The sequence below is a fragment of the Trachurus trachurus genome, assembly GCF_905171665.1.
Source record: "Trachurus trachurus genome assembly, chromosome: 10".
Taxonomy (NCBI): Eukaryota; Metazoa; Chordata; class Actinopteri; order Carangiformes; family Carangidae; genus Trachurus; species Trachurus trachurus.
Genome location: NC_139894.1, coordinates 7,747,517 through 7,772,275, shown reverse-complemented (window position 1 = coordinate 7,772,275; position 24,759 = coordinate 7,747,517).

Below are 24,759 nucleotides of genomic sequence, written 5' to 3'. Positions count from 1 at the left end.
AAGACACACCTGTGAACATAATCCAGCCACCAATTATAATTCCTGTAAAACTCATTTGCTGTTGCACGTACTTATATGCAAAACTAATCTCTCTGTGACAGAGTTGGATATGAAACTGATTAATTCACTAGATCTTTAAGAGCTGATGTTTTCTGTTTTACAGACACGGACTGAATTTTCCATACTGTGTCAAATGTAAAAGCTCTTACATACACCCAGAATAGACGGCAGTTACAAAAGCACAGGTGATGAAAACTGTCTAAACTGACACAGCTTTTTACTTTGTTTCCCACTGTGGGTGGTGACACACACTTTAACTATGTTAAAGTGACACTTTTAAATAAATCTGTCCATTACATTGGAGATGTGATTTCTCTTCACACATAAAACCGATACTTATACAAACTGTCCCTGTCGTGAATCTAGGGCTTGTCAGCCCTCATTGGCTGACAGTGTAATGGTATGTTTGGTATATTTTTGTATTTCTAAAAATGTGCTCTAAAAAGAAAAACTGTTTTACCATCTGGCTGGTGGAGATTTTTCCAATGATACCAAGGAGTTTAAAGTACATTTATTCATTCTCATTTCTGCACATTCTGAGTTTGATATCTGCACTTTCACAATGAAAAGATGATTGTTTAGTTATCTTTTAATGTTCTCTGCTGTTTCATAATGCATTGCACAGAAGGGATGGCAACTGGCTGACATAGTCTGCATGCTCCAGGCAGGGGTGGGCTAGGTTGATTTTTCATGTCGTCACCTGAGACCAGCCTTGCTGTGACACTGCCATTAGCCCAGCCCATCCAGTACCTGGGTGATTGACAGCCCCTGACTGAATGACAATTAACCAATGTGATGTGTCAAAAGATTATGGCCAATCGGCCACATAACTGGCCGGTTATCACGAGAAAACAGACTTTGTTATCCCGAGAAAACGAAATAATAATGTAAGTCGTTATCATGAGAAAATAGTAATAAAGGTCTTGGCTTCCATACCTTAGTGCACCACTCTCAACATTTCCTTGATACAATATTATAAAGCGCCTTCTCTGTAAAACATATTGTAGCTACATAAGGTATAGTCTCAGCAACACTGTGCTCTTCATGCATCAGAAATGGGGATGCATGTGTCCGCCCTGAGACAATGTAGGAGGCAAATATAGATCGACACATTCTTCCTTGCAGGCATTTGTGGAGAAAAACAATTCATGGTTTGCCAGGAGCTCCTCCTGCTCTTTGCCAGATCCAAAAAAACAGACGGGCCTTCATTACAACCTTCACCACATTATTACATTTCCAAACTTTTTCCCTCCCCACCTTCAATAGACTCAAATACATATTCTGAAAAAAGCCCATTATTGTTCAGTGAACCATGCAATTCCAAATTTGGTGATTTTGAAGCCGTCAGATAAAAAGAATTGAGAGCTGCAGCCAAAACAAACTGCTATCTAAAGATAAAGTACCAAACAAGTCTCCTCATTTTTCACTTCCTTTTCACCTTGACCCTCGCAGTTTTCCTAATTCTCATATCAAAATGTATCACACCTCTACAGCAAACAGAAAAGAGGTAAAGTTCTTCTTGTTGAGAGGCTGTGAGTAATGTGTGCGATTTAAGGACATTATCCCAAGAAACCTGCAAACAGTAAACAGACACCTGCATGATGCAAGATTCCTGCAACATACAGTATGCTACATGCTTGAAGCTTTCCAGTGTTTGTTTCAGAGATGAGCATGCAGCTTCGGTTCTGTGCTACATTTTGTGGTATAACACAAATAGGCGTTTCTAATAGGCCTAAACTTGTGATGCACCACACCACACAATATAATCCAATATATTACTACTTAAAACTACTGTTACAAATTTGAACGTGAGAGATGAATCAATTCCTGACCCAGAAAATTATCAACATATAGAAAGTCCCAGTCTCTAAAATGCACTTCAGCCCGTACCATACATTGGTATAGTTCTTCTTGAACAGTGGCTGTAATATTCCTATAATTTCTTTTAATGAAGTCCTTGGAAAATGTAATTGTGGCCCATTATACCTTTCTTTTATACTTTTCTCCTATTTTTCTTCAAGTTCATCTCGGCTCATTCTGGAGAATCAAATTTTACTCCTCCATTGTTCCAGCATTACAGACATATAACAGCTAACCTGAAATAAAGATGTATTTTTACCAAGCCTTTGATAATACATTTACTGCTGATTATCTTCCTTATTTGTTCGAAGATAAGTCATTTTGTAGGGGTGGCACTACCAGAAGATGTTGCTTGGTGGAGCACAGTGGTCGTGAAGGAGCATTAGCATAATGGATGCAGCCCCAGACGTCACTGTGAAGGCAGAATTAGTGACTTGAGCGTACACAGATATGTGGAAACTGTCAGCACTCAAGGTTTCTCATCATCCATGCAAACCACATACACTGATATGGCCTGCAGCTTTCTCTCAATCCCCATACCCCCACGCCCCAGGTATGAAAGGTATGTATTTGATGTCCTTACTCTATATGTGCTGATCGATACGGTACATTCCCTGCGGGGGTAAACAAGCTGCACCTTGATACATGTCTGCTTTAGCTATTATGCTTTCACAGAAAAAGACAGGATATTGAAACAAATTGAGTAACTATTTACTGCTTTTGAAACACTATTCATGATTTTAAAAAGGCAGCCTACTGTAGAGCTCTGCTCTCTAAGGGGCCGTGTATTTTTAACTATGGAGGCACAAGGACTTTTGTCAGTGACGTAATAGAAAACAAAAAACCTTAAAAAAAATCTGAACACAAAAGCACATAAAGTTAGTGTAAAGGCCTTTGTTCAGTGTGATGTTACGTCCACTTTATTCATTAACTACAGAGTTGTGTGCATCATTGAGTCCACTGTGTTTAACCTTACAGGATTGTCATTTGTTCTTCCCTTACAGCTGTTTAACACCAAACACCGCAGCCTTATCATCAGCAGCTCTCTTTGTAATTAAAATAAATACAGTTAGTCAAGTTAAAAATGTGCTCACCTCACTGTGTTGAGATCGCGAGGCTGTGGCATTGCACTGGTAAAGGATGATTGAACGTTTTTTTTTTTTTCCAATGACTGCATTGACTGTGGACCAGTGATGTCATGACAGAGGGACAGTCTGCTTGGTAATAATAATAATAGCATTTATTTGAATAGGGACAGTGCATATTAATGAACATTAGTATAACTAAAAGAAATACTGCTGTAAATATGCCGGATTATAGCCAGGCGGCTAATTTGCGTCCGACGTCCCTAATAAATAAATAAAATACAGCAGTACACCACAAGGAATAAAAACAAAACAATAAATACAATACATATAGCGAAATACATAAAAGTGCACTACACAGACAAGAAAGACAAAACAATAAAAACAATGTTAGACACGGTACTAGGACAGGACAAACATTAATGTGCAAGACATAACAGTAATACAACATCCAGACAGTAAACAATTAATCAGTCATATCGCCCATATGGTGAGGTCTCCTGGATCAGATCACTGCAGCCCTGTCGAGAACATGAGATGATGGTTCAGGAAACAATGATTCACATTCATTTATAAAAAAGTGCATTCATTTGATCACTCTACAGCTATAAGAACTGAGTTTTTTATACAATAAAATGGGCCCCATAGGGAAATAATGGCCCACCTTAAATGATCTGTTCTACAAAATTAAATATGAGTAGAAAAAGAACATGATATATGGTCATTGAGGAGGTCAACTAAGTCTCTCATCTGTGAATTAATCAATGTACCTTTTAAACAGCACGTATCCATTGTAGGCCATACAACTGACCTCTATAGTCACACTACACTTATTGCACCTGCTCATTAGGAGCCCATACAGAGGAGATTTATACTTTTGAGTTGAAAGGTGCTTCAGAAAAGATCCCTTTTAGTTTTTAATTCCAAACTTTTTAAAAGTGCTTTATGAAGCAAGGTCATTGCAGTGTGTTATGCCAATTCAAAACCTAAAGTATGTGCAGGATAATTAACAATTCTATACCTGAAGGAGATTACTAGTCTGCCTACATGTAGTTTTGAATACAGTATCTGTTCCCGTGCTATGTTCATGTTCCTGTGCACACATGAATGTACGGCTAAAGTCAACTCTCTTACAGTGAAGCACAGTGAACAGGTAGATGATGAATGCATTACCAGAGTCTCTGCAAAAGCTGCAAAGAAAGGAGAGATACTGAAATTGAACTCGAGAGACGGCAGGTCGGAGTATTGATCAGCGAAACAACTCAACCTTTTCATTCTCTCAGTTATCTATACGCAGTGATCTGTAGCATTGCGGCAGGGCTGACTGACAGATTGCATAAACATAATGAAGCACTCTGAATCTGGAAGCTCACATAACCAAATGTTGCAAGAATTTTTTATGTCTGAACATTTTACTGAACTTTTAGTATCAGCATTTGTGCAACATCTAAATTAATAATTGGGATCTTGTTGCAATTAAGTTCACTTAAAAAAACAACACACATCTGTCTTGACTGATTGCAGGAGGTGCAAATGAAATTTGTGTCCATCATGTTAGTGGCCATCACGGTGGATCACTATGGCATTTTTATATGGCCCTGCACCTAAAAAACAGTGACGTGCATATACAAACCCCTCTTTTTGCAGTTTATAAAACCTAGAAATCATGTGTTGTGGTCAAGACCACTTAACACGAGACCAAGTCAAGATCAAGACCAGAGCATACCAAGACTTTAAGGGGGTTGAGACCGAGTCAAGACCAAACGAAAGATCATTTTATATAAAATCTATATGTTAGTTAAAGCAGAAGTAAGCGATCTGGTCGCTTTGGCTAACTTCTTGTCAGCCGATGAAGTTAGCAGTCCCCGCCCTCGTCCCTACGTCACCACATTCACGCGCATACCTTGGCTGCACACACAGAGAGGACCGCCCCTTTATGCCATTCTCTCTCCTCATTGGATAAAGGTTGTAGGATACAAGGAAAGTTTTCTCCTCGGCTTACAGCAGAGCAGAGTGACTGACAGACCCGTGTTTCAGACCAAACACTCTATATAAGTGATTGCTGTCGGAAGATATAACGATTTAAGACTTATATTAACACAAATATTCCGCTTACTTCTGCTTTTATCAAAACAAAGTTTGAACAGAATAACACAGCACATAATCTGCTGAAGTCTCCCACTGCTGACACTGGAGCAACCAAGTTTTTTTTAGATGGCTACACACAAGGAGATACTTTTGTAGAAAAATTTTAATTATCTTAAAGTTATTGAATTATATTACATGAACCAGAGTGAACAAAGATTTCCCTGCAGAGTCCAGCTCAACCAAGACTGAGACAAGACAAAGACCTTCATGGCTCGTAAAGAAAAACTGAAAAAAACAACAACATTGTTTCTGTGAGAGTGTATTGAATTTCAAGTAACCAATAATCATTTCATTGATTTCATGCCATTTTGACACAAAATAATTCAAATGCAAATATCAAATTACATCTTTTCTTACTGAATCCAAAGGAGCATTATTGACAAAATGACTGACAGCTATATCTAAACAGAGAAAAATCAGTTGACTCATCTCTGCAATGCATCTTCATGGATAATGTGACACATCCACAGGTGCACAAAGGCAGATAAAGATGATGAATTTCCCTTCAGTTGCCGTGTGAATCATATTCAAAACCACCTTGAAGAAATCTGATGGTAATTAAGATTCACAGTGTACTGTGTTGTTCTCTTTCTGTGTTCCCAAACAAACATCACGGTGGAAACCAAGTTCTGGTTTAAGGTTGGACGATGAAAAGAGTTTTCATGTCAGAAGATCAAAGCTAATGCTTGTTATAAATATAAAACAGAACCACTTAGTGGACTGATAATGATTAATCAAACTAAAGGAAAAAGATAAACAGACAGTGTAGAAAATGAACAGTCAAGTAAGAGAGCAACTACCTGACGAGCACAACAACACTTCATCAAATCAACTGCAACATGAATCTGAAAAACAAGACAGTTCTCATTTCAGGCCAGGCTCATTTTTCTACCACTTATGCTGAGTAAACTCTCGACATCAAAATGTGTTTATATTCCACTGATTTGCTTTGGCAAATATGATTTGGGGGGGAACTTCTGCCGCTCCAAATTGATGCTTTCATCACTGGCAAATGTCCTTAAAATGATCAAATGAAGAAGACACCGGGGTCAGCTCAGTACACACAGAGCTCAGGACTTAAGCATTTGGTTTAAGTTGGGGAGATTTTGTGAGTTTTGGCTAAATTTAAAATAAATGTCAAATTGTTGGTGGTAAACATCATGAAAAATGTGTTCATCAAAAGCCAATTGAGCAATATAAGTTTTATCCAAAATGTAATTTACTAATGCAAAAAAAGTTGAATAAACTGGGATGCATGAGATTTTGATTAAAAATATTGAAATGTGTGTTTAAAAAAAAAAAAAAATATATGTAATGATGTAAAACACTGATGGAATGCCTGGTTAAATTTGAAACTAATATAAAGTAAATACAAAAGTCAAGAGCCCACAAAGGTACAAGAACCGACTCATAGTGAACTCTGACATCTGACATGATGTTGTTAAACAACTTTTAGCCTTCAGCCCATCTAATGTATAACTGTACCGATGTTGTAAAAGCTCTGACCTCTGCACACAAGCACTTAGATAAGAGTAAGAATAATCAATGATGGCAGATGGAAAAATGAATAAAGACAATGGTCAACCTAACCTGTTATACTCTCTTCTACTAATACGATTTCCTGTAGATCTAAGTCTGGATAGAGTTATATATGCCATTAAGTGTCCATAAAGCTCCCTTTGATATTAGTTTATCTTCACATCTGGGGCTGGTGCCCTCAAAGCCACTGTAGTGATTGTTATAATGCTGTCCTGTGCATCAAATCAGAACTAAAACAGAACGAAGAGCTGACTTCTGTCTTGAATTTGTGTAATTTGATTATATTTTTTTTCATGTCTGACGACTGTAGCTTTCAAACTGTGTAAACTGCAAATTCATAGTTTATTTATTGATCTATTTTGTCAAATTAAAGTTGTCTCTTTTTTCTTGTTTCATCTATAATTTATGAAGCTCATTCAACATTGCAGAGGTAGAAATTGACAGCAGGAGCTCTGCAGTGCTGATGCAACTACAAACACAACTGTTGTAGAGGTACAATTAAAAAAAGGGCTGAAAAGGTTCAATATTCACAAAGATTCAGCTGATCAAAGTATGTCTTTGTATTGTTTACCTTTGTATTGTCTGCAAAAATTCAATTTCCAAAAGGCAAAGTTAATTTTCAGTGTTAATCCTGATGCTTGTCAGTAACTAAACTGCGTCTCTTACAAAGTCCATTTATATAAAAAAAAGCTACTATATAGCAGCAAATGCATTTTGCAAACCAGATTATATTTTCTATTGACACAACAAAGAAATAAATATTAATTGAATCATTTTGCATTTTGGCTGAGCTAAAAAAAATTGTCTGTCTGGTTCAAAAAGTTCATTAGTTCAAGTTCAGACAAATTAATAATTTAACTTGTGAGTGCACAATGTTTACGGCATTGCAGAGAGGCTCTCAGGCCAAGCCAGCAGCTGTTTGACTGGTGGATGTCACTATAGTGCAACAAACACAAAGACACTGATGATCCCACACAGCAAAGAGTGCGAGATTGTTTTACAAACCACACTCTCTCCTCTCTGGTCGCTGTGTTTTCAGACCTGAGGAAGGAGGTGACGACACCCAAACAATTTCAAAATGCACCTCAAGTGCTTCCACAGAGCAGGACCCTGGCCTAAGATGATGATGAAAGATGTCCAGGAATAGAAATAGCTGAAAACACAAGCCTGTTGTTGTGCTTCAAAAAAGCTGCTGTGGTTCAGAGCAGCTACAGTATCAGAGCTGGTGAAGTTCATCATTGCATTGAAGGGTACATTAAATACGTTTGTTTTATTGTGAATTAATTACCTCCATGTATTAACGCAGCTAGTTTCTCCTCAGAGATAATAGACAATAAGTGGGGAGCAGTAAAGACTAACAAATAATTAAATAAATAAATAAATAAATAATGATCATATAAAGAGAATGCATAATGAATTTCAAAAAATGGAAAAACTGATTAGATTATCTACAACACTGTAAAATCTCTGTTGGAAGAGATTATGAAAGATTAACCTACAGGTCAAAGTTATTACAATTTTTGATATAATGTACAGTATGAGCATACAGGAAATCATAATCTTTGACCATGTATTATCAGCAGTTAATACATTTCCCTTGAGGAAAAACTAGATTCATTTCATTGCTACTGCTTATATTTACTGTAGGGGCTGTTTTGTATACAGTATGCTATGCACATTTTAAACATGCACATCTAGGCATCATTCAAGTGCAGTTGGAAACACGGGGAGCATTTTCATGAGTGAAAACTACAAAAGATTCTTGGCTTGAATTTTCATCCTTCTTCAGCATGTCAATGTGAGTCACAAAAACTAAAAAAAAAGAGTTTATTATAATTAGATTATTAAAATCAAACCAGAAAATTCAAATGCTTGTATTTCAATGTGCCAATTTCTTTTTACCGCCTGAAGGGAGGTGAAAAAAAAAATCCTCTTACTTTGTAATTTGCCAAATTAGGCCTCAGTCGGGCTGTGCCATAACTTTTTAAAGTTTGTTATCAAGGGAAAGTGGAGTGACATGTCACTGGATCAAATCTAAATTGATGTGTGTGTCCAGTGTCTCATTTCTTCATATATTCAAGCTTTATTGAAGTTATTTTGTCTCAGAGCAGTTACGTTCACTGTCTCAGGCCGACACAGTTTTCAAAAAAGGTTTTTGGTGGAGAGTGAGTGCAGGATGAGGACGCAGGAACTGGTATGGGAGCTAAATTTTCAGCAGCTGATGGCAGCAGAGCTAGAGGCACAGAGACTGGACAGATGAGGCCAATATGTTTTATCTGATCTGATAAGGATTTTATTTTTTCTTTCCCCGCATTGAACTTATACAAAGCCGAGTTATCTCAGGATACTCTTCATAAACATGTCACCTTGGTTTTACAAATTCCCAGTATCAGGACAGAATTGGGGAAGACTGCCTTTCAGTTTTATGCCCCCCAAAAGTGGAATAACCTACAAAACTGTCTGAAACTGGATCGTCTTATTTCCTTAGATAGTTTTAAAAACTTATTATCGAATGTTTTACAACCTGTATGTAATTGTGAATCATGACCTTGTATATTGTATAATTGTGTTTTTGTAATCAGGGCGTCATTGAAAAAGAGAGCTCGCTCTCAATTGACCTTCCCTGAATAAATAAAGGAGAAATTAAATACAGTAGGTGCAGACTGTGCTTTACTCTTTACAATGAGCAAGCACTTTGTGACAGGGAGGAAAAACTTCCTTTTAACAGGTGGACAGAATTGAACTGGACTCATGGTGGGCGGGCGAGTCATGAACAAATTAACCATTCAAAGGCTGCACAAACAAACCACAACGCTTTCAGTGTAATTAATCATGACCAAAACAGGGTTGAGTCGAGGTGAAACCGCGTCCCGTCAAATCTCATCTTCTTTAAGTGTAGTGATGTGTTTGTGTTTAGTTAGTAGGTTACTGTAAAGCCAAAGCTCAGTCAGTGAAATCTGAAGTTTTTCCTCATTTAACGACATTAGCAGAAGGGCACTTTGCAGGCAAAGGTGGCTCATGCTCTGAAATGTATTTTCAAGACACTCAACTTTCACAATTATGCACATGAAAACTCAGAAACATGTCATTAGAATACACTCCAGTCTGTTTAGTTAACACAAGTTTTAACCTGAATGTATCCTGTGTAGTGTGTCTGATGGTGATAATGTTGAGTGGGAGAAGGAGATTATTTTTTATTTCAGTAAGATACGTATATAGCGAAAGTATATCTCTGTTGTATGAAGTATCCAATCATGTTGATAAGTTTTGTGCAATGGTATGGAAATGTTTGTATTGTTTGTTAAGTGGATGTTTGTGTTTTTTATTGCGTGGCAAAGCAGTTTCCCCTTGGGGATCAATAAAGTTTTCTAATCTAATCTAATGAAGACAGACGTTATATCACATTTGTAAAAGACACTGAATGGATGCTATGAAATGTTTTTTCTAAATTTATCGCTAAATTACAAGTTGCTCCGCAGCCATCCTAATTGAATAGTGTCTTCTAAACCTCTATGGACGGGGCCGTCATCTTTAGGTATATTGCCCTCAATTATTAGTTTTTGTTTTGTTTTTAGTGGAGTTGTTGGCCAAGTCCTTAGATAATCTTTTAGTTTAGGTCATGTCCAGCAATCCATCTGCTTTGAGCATGTTTTTTTTCTTCTTTTTTTTTTTTTAGATATTCCTCTCAGAGTACATTCAATTAGAAAAGTCCTAAAAATAGGAGTCATTTGCCTTCTCATATCGTGTGTCTGTGACACTACTGTGCCTCACAGTATTTGTTTGTTTACGGCTTTAAAATGCATAAAGGGCTGCGAGTCTGTGTGGTGTGTGTGGTGGTGTCTATTATGCAGCAAAAGATCAAATGTGTTGAACTTTGTGTCAAAGCAGATGGAAATCTGATGGGAAACTCTTCACATCATCATCACTGTCAGACAATAGAGACTGAAATGAATGATGCTTAGAGACAGGCAGAATACGTCACTGTGACTATACCAACACACACACAAATAGTTTGAGCATTAGAGTGTCCATAAAATATTCATCCTCCAGTAATTGTTCATCAAATAAAAATGGGAGTTTGTTGTTTCCACAAACTGATATGAAGATGTTGTGGCTGCTGAAATTTAAAATTATTATGTCGATGACTGTGACAACTGATCACTTAAGTTGGAAGTCAGGTCCTCACAATTCAACTAGTGACTAAGAAGTTGGATGGAGTTGTTTTATACACTGCAGATAAACTCTAGTTACAGATCGTGTCTGCCCTAAACATTATGAGGCCTCTAAACTCTGCGTCTGTAGCTGCAGGATGAATAGCACTGGATTTAATGTATAATAAATTAGGTGCATCAAAGATATGTATATGAGATCATCGGTCTACTGTATATTCTACATCCCTATCTGATTGATTATAGGCTTTTGTATAAAGGCTGATAGCGTGGAACTGAATATATGCAAATCTAACTGCTTTGAGCTCTCAAGCGGCCGACAGCAGTTGGTGATTATTTTATACTGACTGAGGGTTAAAGTTATTGAAAATGAAGAGGGCTCGTCTCTCATTCTTTCAGCATCTTCCAGTCATCTCTGTGATCAGTTATATTTGCCAGGCCGTCCAACTTTGTGCCTGCTTGACATAAGGAGGCCTTTAAGAGGGTTTTCCTGCCAGGAGCAAAGCCTGACTTTGGGCAAAAGAGGCGCCTGCTGCGTTCAAGGACTCAATGTAAAGATGAGAATGTGTCAGGAGAAGTGATAGCAATGGTGGGCTGGCGGCAGACTGGAGGGAAAGTAGCTGAATATATTATTCAATATTCACTCTGTTTAGAGTTATGATAATACACATTAGTATGAATATCTGGCTCATCTCCACTAGACCTCGCTTCAGCACTTCACCTTATTAAATCATAGTTTGTTCAGGCTCTAATCATGATTAAATACATGAATGTCAGTAGTTAAAGCAGAAGTGAGTGATATATTTGTGTTAATATAAGTCTTAAATAGTTATATCTTCCGACAGCAATCACTTACATTGAGGGCCCTAGTTTGGTGGCGCAGCGCAGGTAGCGCAAGGTAGCGCAGCTGGTCTAATGCAAGTTTCGACCAGCGCAGCCGAGCGCAAAGTCAGATTGGAAGATTGGCAGATCGCGCTGAGATAGGCGTGGCCGCGCAGCAGGGGGAGGCGTCACAGATTCAGCTTGGTGCAGTGGAAGTTTTGTGCGAAAATGTCTCACCGAGGTTGCGCTGAAAGCTCGCCACCTCCAACCAGGTCTAGTCTCAGCGCAGGGCGAAGCGCAGCAGGTGCAGTGGAAGTTTGGCTGACTGACCTGCAGTGCACACACGTCACCAAGACCTCACAGGCAGATCTCCACAGTTCAAGACACATTTCAATGCAATAAATATCCACAATAACCACTATTTAATGCAACTAATGGAATCAACACGTGAATTTATATCTATATAGATTGTCCCGTCACATCTGACGTCAGATCAAAGCAGAGATCAAAGGCTGTCGGCGCGTAAAGGAAACTCCACCTGAATTAACACAGCAGGGACGAACTGGCACTGAAAAGCAGCTGTGGATGTCCCAAGCAGGACTGAGGGTGGATGACTGCATGTCGCTGCCGTGTTGAGATACCACTCTGCCCTTGTGATGATCGCTTTATTTATTTATTTACTTATTAATTCATTAGAGCTAGCGACCGCATCACGCAGCCGTAATGAAAAACAAAACACAAATCATCATCTCTCTTAGTCCACCACAGCCTCTGTATCAGATAGTCAGTATATAGCCTACTACAGTATACTCTCTATCACAGAAAAAAAAGAGAAAAAAAGAGACGGACAGAGAGAGAGAGAGAGGAGGACAGAGAGAGAGAGAGCGCGTCCTTTAAGCTGATTTCATTCCGCATGGTGTTTATGTTGTGATTAGTGTAGGCTACACCTCTCATCTTGCTTACACAGAGTTTGAATAAATGTGAGTTTCTTTATTAGTTTATTAGTTGTTGTTTCTTACACTGAGCACCGGTTCTCAGTGTATCAGATCAATCCTGGTTAAGTATATTAGTAAACTCATTATTGGTCACTCTGAGCTCGGACCTCCAGGGAAACAGCTGTTTCCTCCGGGGAGAGGTTCGGCCTCTGGCGTCGCTGTTTCCTCCGTCCATGTCAAAGTATAAAATGACAAACTTGCAGCGCGCATCACCCGCCGCGCAGTTAAAGGTGAGGAGAGGAGCTCATTTGATTGGTGAAGATCTGACTCGGCTGTGTCAAACCCACTCCACGCCTTTCTCTCCTCCTCCTGTCTCCCTCCCGCCCTCTCTCCTCCCTCTTTGCCGTTTGCGCCGGTGGGAGGGACGAGGGGAGGGTTTACGCTGGTCTAAGTCTGACTGCGCGGCCCACCAATCTTGCGAAATGGACCTGGTCCACGCCCCGTTGCCGTGGCGAAGCTGCGCTGCACTTAGACTTCGCGCGGTCAAGGAAACTAGGGCCCAGAGTGTTTGGACTGAAACACGGGTCTCTCAGTCCCTCTGCTCTGCTCTGAGCCGAAGAGAAAACATTTATCGTATCCTACAGTTTTTATCCAATGAGGAGAGAGAACGGCATGCAGGGCTGTGTGTGCAGCCAAGGGACGCCGTGAATGTGGTGACGTAGCGACGAGGACTGTTATGGTGCGTTCAAGGAAACTCGTATTTTTCCGACCGTGAAGTGGTACCAGTTCGATCTGGTACGAGTTCACCGGTCGGAAGTTACGAGTGGCCGTTATAGTGACTTTCACCGGTAAAACAGGTCGGAAAAACACGAGTGGGTTGCCTGGAACGCTACAAAGTCGTAAGTTGTGACTTGAAGCTGTAATTTACGATTTCAAAAGCCTGCCTGGAACGCAGCATTAGCGAAAACGACCGGATCACTCACTTCTGCTTTAACCACAATTAATCCAACTTTTTAGTTGGTTATTTTATTTTATTTGTTCAAGACATCTTAAGGGGATACGTTTCAAGTGTTTAATGAAAAAGCTCAATTTCTCCAAATTAAGCATGATAAGTCATTGAGAAATATTGTCCAGAGACCTCACTGCATTTGGAATAAAAAAAATGCTGAAGTGATAACATGAGCACCATCCAAGTGGAAATCTGGTGATATTCAATTTTTTGTTATATTGATATAAACCTTGAAAAATACACACATTAACGTGACTGACAAATTCAATGTCGTCCACTGCAAAGTCAGTGATAAAATGACTAATGACTTGAGAGGGACAGCAGGTTTATTTATTATGCAGCTTTTACAGCAGACTGTGTGAATACTTGTTGGAAGTGAATTCACCTTTACCCCCCCCCCCCCAGTAAAAAAATAAACATAATTAAAAAAATCATCCAGCAGGAATAAAAAACTTTACAGCCTTGTACAAAAAAAAGAAGTACTCTTGGTCTCTTTTTCTATTTTCTTTTGAAAATGACATGCTGCTGTCATTTACACAGGAGACATGATTTTTATGAAGTGTATATAATGCAAATCAATGTGACCGACTGTAAACAGTTGCTGATATTATGCCCCAGTGTCATGAATATTCCCTTAAATCTGGGGTGAAGCCTTTGATGGACCTTCTTCTAGGACTCTGATGGATTGATTTGATGTATATTTTACACTTTTGGTCAAGCACAGTTGGATTTTCCCTCTGTTTACATCTTCACATCTGTTTAAGATGTACCACAGAGGAAATGCTCTCATGCACTGGTGTTATTCTGCACTTAATCAAGGAACGACAAACAACTTGTGCATATTTTTGTAGAACTTACTTAAAAGTGTGATTGAGCTGGAAGGCAAAACTACAAAACAGATGTTTAGTAATAAACCATAAAAGCTGAATTAGAGGATGATTTAAGGAGATATTTCAACATTTTCACAGTTATGTTGATTTAGGATTAATTCAAAAGTCTGGGAAATCCATGTAGCTACATGTACATAAATGATGAATAGCATTGTGTAATTGTAAATTAGATATGAGCCTCACAAATTAGATATGAGCCTCCTATTTCATACACCTTAGCTGCATTGTTTTACTTGCTGGGATGCAATGTCAAAATCTTGTTTGTTCATGATTTTTTCATCTTTTTACAGTGCTCCGACATTGTTAACAAGTGGAACCAGCTCTAGGAGAATTTAACACGAAGTCGTTATTTTGGGTTTGCTGCATTGGCTCTGAAAGCCACAAACTAAAATTAAAGCAGTGACATTACGGATTTACCTCCAGTTGAGGTCATAAATCCTCTGAGGAAAGAAGAAACACTCTGTCTTCCTGCAGCACTCCTTCCCAGGATTATCAGCGGTTCGTCTTCGGCAATTTTTCCCTGCAATTTAGTGTCAATATGTTTGATTCCATCATCAGTCCTGTCGTTCACCAGAGCTGGAAGAAAAGACATATATAACATATATATTGTCAAAATGCCAGGCACTTTGATTAACTGTTTCAAAAGGACCAACGTTTCCTGTCACTTTCATTGAAGAGAAAATTGCCATAAACCGGCTGTAGAAATGAATCATGTGTCAGGTGGTAGTTTGCCCCACATCAAATCCAAAGGCCGCCATTCACATCCCAGTAGAACTGATGGACAGAAGCTGCACATGGCACATGTCAACAACGTCAAACTTTCTCAATAACTTCCTTACATATACGAACAAATACTGAAACTGAGGTCACAGTCAGTGTTGAAGACTGGATTTTAGTACTAAACTGACAGAAATGTGTCATGAGTTTTTTTTTTTGGACAGCCTATTATGCGTGTCGTTGCTCTGCTTCATGTCATGTTTATGGTGTCTTTGTCTGTTGGCTGATGTCACTGATGATCAGGAGTCGGGTTGTTGCTCTGGAGGAAATGAACTGAAACTTAAGTGAAACTGAAAATTCACAGCAGCGTGCGAGTTCTTCAGCGAGTCGTAAAACAGCTTTTCTGCATCTCCAACCAACACGCCATTACAGATCCAACCAACACACAGTTTACAGCCTGGTAATATTGTTGTCAAAATTCAAACGTTTCCTACTTCCTGCCTTTTTGAAACCACCAAAGTGTGAAATAAGTCAAAACAGCTTTCAAACCAAAATACTTTGGATCTTTCACACTCAAATACAGTAGGTAAGTGAATAAAAAAAACACACACAGTGTTGTAAGAACACACAGGACATGAGACCTGCTCAAAACACTGGTGGATTTCTTATTTCAATTCAACCCCATGCATTCACCATCATCCATCACCTCTTCCAGCTCGTGCATTGACCTTTCAGATGAGGTTTGTCTCACCCTCAGGCTACATGGGGTTTCAGTCCAGCCACACTGTTGGGGTTCGAGTTGGACCGGTGGAGAAAAGCGGGACTAACAAGACGTCTTGCTACCAAAAGGTAAAAAATATGCAGAGCGAGAGAACATCAGAAATGAAAAAAAAAATACATAAAAACATTTAATTATGTTGTTGTTGTCTGAGTTCAGGAGGAAGTTAAGGTCAATGCTTGTATAATAATCCAATTTCAAACCAGTTTCAGACCTTCAGCTTCTTTCGGAAGTGGGATTTGTGCCTGATGAACAGATGAATGCAATGCTGTGTTAGAGAATTCACAGCAGTTGTTGTAAAAAAAAATTATGCAAACATGCACAATTAATTATTATAAACAAGGGCGAACCCCTTTCGGCCGTAACACCTGCAATATCTAGGTTGTGGTTTTTACAGATGCTGTGCTATGTTTAAATCATTTAGCGCAAAATCCAACAAAAATCACAGCATTATAAATTTCTTATCAAAAGAATCACATTTTCATCTTGGCATAATAGTTACTTGGTCATATCGTGCAGCCCTAGTGAAGACATGTCTTACTGTACAATTGTAGCGTGCAGCCTTTCACCCAGGGACATTACAGCAGGTCAACCACACAGATGCTGATATCCGGCTTGAACCAGAGTGACTCAGCTGTAAGGTCACAGGTTCACACTGCAACAGCAGATCAACCCGGTGGATTATGTCTAAATGTTTCCCTTTACCTGTGTGAGTGTGGGGCAAACACAGTATGACTGATATGTTTTAGGCCTAAATATTAGGAATGAAAGAGATTCTTTGTTTGAAGAGGGGATGAATAATCGATAGACTCTCTGCATTTGATACTGTGGTGTGATAAACGCCGTCACTACAGGAAGTCAAGGGCAACAGAAGCAACATGGCTCCTCTGATGTTGGAGGAAATCTACATGAACATAGTGAGAACACAAACACCACAGGAAAAAAGTCACCTTCAGTTTGAACTTGCTGTTTTGGCAACTGTTCAGTTCTGATGACAACTTCAGATACAGGAAAACATATCCTCAACTTTTCTTCAGCTTTTGTATTATTTTACTGAATTCCAATTCAAGGCCTATATGCTATATCACAACCTGCCTGAATGCAGAATTAATGCAGACTCAGCCAGACCAGCGAGAGGCTATCTATATATTTTCCTGACAGAAGATCTTACATTTTTTTTTTTTTTTTTTTTTACAGAAACTACTTAAAGCAGAAGTAAGTGATATATTTGTGTTAATATAAGTCTTAAATAGTTATATCTTCCGACAGCAATCACTTACATAGAGTGTTTGGACCGAAACACGGGTCTCCCAGTCCCTCTGCTCTGCTCTGAGCCGAGGAGAAAACATTTATCTTATCCTACAGTTTTTATCCAATGAGGAGAGAGAACGGCATGCAGGGCTGTGTGTGCAGCCAAGGGACGCCGTGAATGTGGTGACGTAGGGACGAGGACTGTTATGGTGCGTTCAAGGAAACTCGTAACTCGTGTTTTTCCGACCTGTGAAGTCGTACCAGTTCGATCTGGTACGAGTTCACGGGTCGGAAGTTACGAGTGGCCGTTATAGTGACTTTCACAGGTAAAACAGGTCGGAAAAACACGAGTGGGTTGCTGGAACGCTACAAAGTCGTAAGTTGTGACTTGAAACTGTAATTTACGGTTTCAAAAGCCTGCCTGGAACGCAGCATTAGCCAAAACGACCGGATCGCTTACTTCTGCTTTAAAATAATATTTTAAATCCAAAAATGGGAACAAGGCGTTAAAAGAGGCAATTTATCGAAACTTACTTTATCTTCTACTAAATCCAGAAAAGTGCTGCTTTCCCATAGTACCAATTAGATTAAATCACTTATTCAAACCCTGTGGACCTCCGATCTGCATGCTGCTGGTAAGTGAGGTGGAGAAAGTAAAAGAAAAAAAGAAAAGGAAGTCTAAAAGTTGTGAAAATGCTGATGTCGATAAAAGATCCTTCAAATAAATATTCAACCAGTGGGACATGTGTGTTCATGAACTGTGCCTGTGGCTCAGTGTACTGTATGAGGACCACATACTGTAAAGTGTGTGTGTCTCATTGCAGTTACAACCCCTGATGCTAAGACACAAAGGACAGGGCTGTAAGGAAGATTGGAGAATTTCAATAACATCAAAGTACAATAAGCATTATGAAATAGAGGAGCCGGAGATAAAACATTTAACATGGGCCGGCTTGTTCTCAAACTGGAAACCCATTTGTGCGGTACAGTTTTAATGCACAATACACAAAAAAGGCAATTTTAAAAAATAAAACCAATTCCAGTATTTCATAACTGCCTTTGTCCAAGTGTCTGCGTTTGAAATTCTAATACCGTGGTGTAAGGTTTCAGAGAAGGTCAGTCTTGCTTTTAGGACACTGATTAAAACATTTCATTCTCAAAAGTGTAGGAACAGAGTGTAAAGATAAGGAGTCTGTGAACTCCGAGCCCCCCTTTGAATAATAGAGTCAATTAAGGTTGTTGTTACATCAGTGTCTGATACTAGCCACAGATCACATAACTATGTATTTTGTTGGACGTCGAAAAGCCGTGTGAGCTGAAAGAGGGAAAGACCACACAATAAGGAGGAGGAATATCAGGAAAAGAGTTTAGTGCATCCTCACTCTCTATTAATACACCAATTATATTTTTTCCAGGATCTTATAAATTTGTTTGGTCATTCACAAGAGCCTTCATGACTACAGTAGCTATAGGGAGCTTGAAAATGGGAATTATTCAGATGACTTATTAATCATTTTCTGTCAACAAATTTAATCTAATAATTAGATTTAAACAAAGTGAATGAAAAACCTCATGCAAAGTCCTGAAAAGGCATTTGCTCATTCTTCTCGTGATTACATTCTGTCCTTCAGTGACGTTCAGAGGAGGCTGAGCCTTTCTCCACTCACTGCACGACACCTGCTCAGCTTGACTCTCTGCTTTTATGTTGTTTTTATTTTTGTATTTTTGGCATCACCTCTGTTGAGTTTCCAAGTGAGCTACTGAAACGATAAAGGACCCAAAGGTTGACTTGAGGACACAGATTGCCAACTGGTGAGAGAGCTGTTCTGAAGAAGCACAGCAAGTAGAGCTGATTGGTGTCCGGTGGTGGTGAGTGGTTGAATGGTGAGGTGAGCTAGTCCTGCTCACAATTGAAACCACAGTGGCCAAAATAATTGTTTGAGTGAGAATGGAGAATTATGTGTTACATCAGTTTACTTACAGTAGTTGTTCTCAATGCAACCTGGAAGTAAGTGTTTCATTGCTGTGTGTGTCTGTATCCAATTAAACTGTCTACTGGCTTATTATTTTATGTGTGTGGAGACCAATCACACACACACGCGTGCACACACAACTTGGAGAATGAGCTGATTGTGAATTACACACTGTTAATGTTTCATGTCTACCTGTATCTATGTGTGAAGAAAAGGGGGGGAGGGGGTTGTTTGTCATTGATGATCCATGAGCAAAAACCACAACAATTCATCAGAATGACAGTTACTTTGTTAGAGGTCTACAATTATTATGCTGTCGCTGTTTCAGTCTATTAACCTGTATTCTCAACATGTGATCATAATGGACAATTATATTTCTTATTCTAGAGATGGAGGGCTTACATTAGCCCACTAAGTTAGCTATGGAAACATTTTTTTTTTACTGCAATCAAATTGCCCAAGTTGGGACAAATAAAATTACTTGACTTAACATGAAAACTGCTGTGGTGAGATGGGTTCAATCGCTTAAGTTCAGAGGACATGAGACCTCAAATACATCCCACTAAAGATGCTAAATAGTTCAGGCATTGGACCTACTTGACAATTCATGGATCAATAAAAGATATAAAATTAAAAATGAGCAGTATATTTATTGTTTGGCACAATTTGACCTCAGCGTTTCATATTACACCGACGGATTCACAGAAATTGACTGTGTTGTGTTCACACTGTGCTCGCTGCTTCAGCAGGAAATCAAATGCAAAGAAAACAAAACAACAATGTATCAGCAGAGAGCACAGCTGCAAACAACAACAATACCAAACACTGGCTGCAGCTTCTTTCGTCTCTGTTTGCTCATGTGCTTGCACTGCTGGATAAAAGAACTCCTGCTCCTGACTGAGAATGAGAAAACCTGAAATTATCCTAGAATTACAATTTGTGTTTGTGTCGTAGTGCCCGTAGTGCCGTAAAGCAGTCCATGTTTCTTGCAAGACGAGATCTGTGACACTGGGTCGGAGTTGCTGATCTTCCAAGGTTGTTTTTCGACCAAGAGATGCTAGGTGGAAAGCAGAGAGCCTCCATTCTCCCTGTACCAAGTCATTTAACCATCACAGTTATTTTATTTATTGTTTAATTAAAGGGATAGTTCACCCAAAATTCAAATTTCAAGGGCTGGAAGAAGTCCTTCTCTGAGTTACAGCGGGGCTCCGTGCAGCACTGCATGTCCATATGACGGTTGAGAACGGGGCTCACTTTTCTTCGTTCAAAAAGACACACCAAAAAACATCCAAATACCTCCATAGTGCTCGTCTGTAATGTCCCTCTTGTATTGAAGACAACATGAGAAATTGTTCCGAAAAAAAATTAAATAAGTCTGTTTTTTTTGTTGTTTTTTTTAAGTATATTTTTTGGCTTTTTGCCTTTATTTGATAACACACAGTAGAAATAGACAGGCAGAGAGAGGGGGAATGACATGCAGGAAAGGTCTGCCCGTCACGGGATTCGAACCGGGGACGCCTGCGTTGAGGACTGTAGCCTCTACATGGGGCGGACGCTTTTAAACACTGCGCCACGCACCGCCCCAATAAGTCTGTATTTTAAGCTTGTTTGTAGCGGAAGCTCCCAGCACTACTCTTCCTGGTCTGTCCAAATCATTACAGACGAGCACTATGGAGGTTTTCAACCGTATGGACATGCAGTGCTGCACGGAGCCCCGCTGTAACTCAGAGAAGGCACGGAGGACTCTGAAACTTCTCCCAGCCCTTAGTCGACATGAGGGTGAGTAGATAATGAGTGAAATTTGAATTTTGGGTGAACTATCCCTTTAAGGTACAAATCTTGAATAGTTCCTCTTTAACAAGTGCATGGCAGTTCAGCCATGTCAGCCGCCATGCTCAGAGTTCCCTGCAGAAGGACGTCAGGTAACAAAACCGAGTAAATGCCAGAGTTTGCTGACATTTGACATCGTAACCCGGGTCAACACACAAGCAGACTCTCTCTGCAGTGGGAAGCCTCAGGACTCGTAGCCTCAGGGCGTGGACTCTTAGCCGGAGGCCACGTGGCAGCAAAACACAATTTCCCAAAAAGCTGGCGAGCAGCGGGACTGTGTCAATCACTGTGACCGGACTAATTAAGCTCACAGTGTATAGAACACACTCAGGACAGCATGTAGACTTGTTGTTAACATAGGACCCCAGACTGACTGTAACACCACTGCAACCATGTTTTTCAGCCACTGGCATCACCCGAAACAACTTTGGAGGCTCCTCTTTGATTGCTCACATACATGATATGTATAAAGCTGCTGGATTAACATACGACTGAACCATGTAAGAGACATATGGCATAACAAATATATAACCAAACCACAAAAAAGAGAAAGCAAAGCTGTAAACGTAAACAGAGAAAGAACAATGAACTGAGAATGAAAGAATTGAACCATGAAAGCAAATAGGGATCCACAAGTGAAAAACCTGGTAGTGTTACAGTAATCAAAACAGAACAAGTCATTTCAATTGTTTTGTCGTTCCTTTTGATTTTATTCCTCACTCATCATTTTGCTTCTTCTTGCTTTTACATTCACATTTTTTGGTTGGTTTTCTTGTTCCCTTTCTGGCTGTCAAACATTTCTGGCCCTAATTTACTTTCATAGCGATCAAGCATGTCAAGCAGTGCAAACTTCCACCCTTATTATCAGGAGAAAATCTAAAGTAGAATTTACAAGCTGCATATCAATAAATTACCTCTGTGAAAACTTGTTCCCCTCTTGTACATGGATTAAGGAAGCAGAGCTGAAGGATCGTCAGAGAGCTCTCATGTCTTTATGTTAGTTATGTTATTTATGTGAGAACTGATCCTTTTGCAGCAGTACAGTACTTCAGCAAACTGTGGCATCACAGTAAAATGACTGACAGTGAATTCACAGGTTTTCAAATGAATGACCAAATTTGTTTGCCAACTTTACATTGGCCCTTTAAAGGACATGAATAAAGAACTGAAAGTCTGACAGATGAAGGAGAGAAAAAGAGGCAGGAAGTCAGAAAGTCAGGGTTACAAAACTATGAGAAATACCAAAACGCACCTGAGGCCAGGAGTAGGCTTCTGGCTTTCAAAGGTTTCCCTGCTGCCTTGATTGGGATGAAATTACTGTGACTTCTGATCAGTTCCGAAAACACACAAAAGAAGCTTGAACGGCAGCGTGTAAAGAAACTGTTTTTACAGACGGATCATAAATCTGTTACGGACACTGCAGTTTTAAAGCAGGACAGTTCAGTTCAACTCAGCAGAACAATGAAAAGCTCAACCTAGCTTTGTAGTGTTGTGAGTAGAACTAAAAAGTTAACACATTAGCCTGAAGTCTACGTAGTAGTTAGTGGTTTTACCCTAGAAAATCTTCTACAAGTGTTAGCTAACATGTCCACACTTAAGATGTTTGGTAGCTAATGCTAACAATAAAGTGCCCATACTTTAAAAACCCTCACCTGTTTTGATGCATCAGCATATTTTTTTGGTTAAATAGACTCATTTCTACCATGCTTAATTGGTTCATTGTGTTTACCTTGATTCTCAGTACCAAAGACAGGTAAATAGAGTATCTTTGTCAGTACTCACCTTAAACTAGATAAGCAGTCAAAGGAAGTGGCAGCCAAGCACCTCCCTGTTTTATGCATGTGATGTCACAGGTCATACCATGACTGTGTTCTCACAGGGGGGGGGGGGGGGGGGTCCTTGGGTTAAATACACTAATTTTAAAATTATTATATGTCTAATTATGAGCAAACACTTAGTTTGTAACACAATAATATTGCACATTGTCTTTGTGCTCCTGGTGTTTACTGAGAAAACACATTTTTGTCAAGTCATAATTTAAAACAGAATGACCCCTGATTTAAGTGTGTCCGTACAGTCAAAAACATTATTGTGGTCCTATTTCATCACTAGACTAGTACTTCATTTTCTTCTTAATTTTGACAGGTTTGAGGTTTCTTCATAGCTTTTATATAAAATAATTTTAATTTTCTATTTAGGCTACTCTGTTCACATTAACCACTACACCTCTAAATGTCTTGACAAGCCCCATTTGTTGATAAACAGGCTGATTATGAATATGACCCCTAAGTTAATGATGTTCACAAACATAAGGGAAATATTTTTGAGAAGAATAAGCTGACATATAAATACATGTACATACCTATTATCTTTGGCATGTTATGAAAAGACAAAGCAGAGGCTATTTAAGTACAAACCAATTAGTACAGTATATAGCTCAGCCAAGGCCAAACAATCCTACACTGTAATTAAACTTCCAAAGTAAATGCTGAGTGACTGCAGAGCTCTGCCAATGTCAGTGTCAAACAACAGACCTCAGACTGCAGAAAAAAAGTTAGATTCCTTGTACATTGTAAATTAATCCGATCTGCATAATTTAATTTATAGGTTCTTCCTTGGCCCTCGCTATGTTGGCCATGCATTTGCATAATCCTGCTAAAAAATAAACATGGATGGAAACGCAGCCTTCTGGTGACAGTGATAACTAAACTGAGTACAACTCTTCACTTTTTGAATTGTGAAATATCACACTCTGTTGTTGCTGACCATTATCAAAGGCTAATTTAATGTCACCACACACAGATGAGGTAGGTAAACGGTGTGGTGTAAGAGTCGCACCTCCTGAGGTTCGACTTCTCTTTCTGGCTATATCAGAGCTGGACGTTGACGGTCGATGCAGGCCAAAACACCACAGGCTGCTGCTGCTGCTTCTCCACACAGCTTGTCTGCCACTGTGCACAAGAGGATGTAAATAAATCAGTGTTTGTTTAGATGAAAAACTCTCCATTTGAACTTTAAATAACACATCAGAGTGAAGGCATCATTTCATCTCCATCTCATGTGCCACATGTCCATATGCTCTGCATTACTGATCTCCTGAGTGGCAGTGTGTTTTACCCCCCGTCTGTCTTGGCATTATGAATCCCACTGCTTCCACATATAAAAAAGTTTAACATCTTCCTGAGAAAAGAAAAAGTTGTGACAATGCATTAAGAAATGCCTGACCTTTTTAAAACATTTTTAAAAGCAGCTAAGACCCCAATTCCACAAAAAGATCAAAAGGGCAGCTGAAACTCACCTCACAATTCATTAGAAGAAGACTGAATGTTGGTTGTTCTGTCTTGTCTCAGCTCTAAAGCTTCACCTCCACCATCTAAAACTTTATATTCATGGCAAGAAGTTCTCGCCGTCGAAGGAGTAGCTGCGTCCTATGTACTGAAAAGTCAAGCTGAAGACTTGCAAAAGACCTATTCGCTTGGTATGTGTTGAGGATCCTTGCTGAGTTGCACTGTTCTAAAATGTGGGCACTGCATATAAAAAAGTCCTACAAAGGTTCAACATTCAAAATGAATTACTGACCTTAGAAAAGTACTTGAAAATAACCACAGAGTCCATTTAGTAGCTGGAGGTTTTGATGATGTTGCATAATCCTCCTCAGCAGGTGGGCTGTTCAGGAACTGCAAACTATTGTAA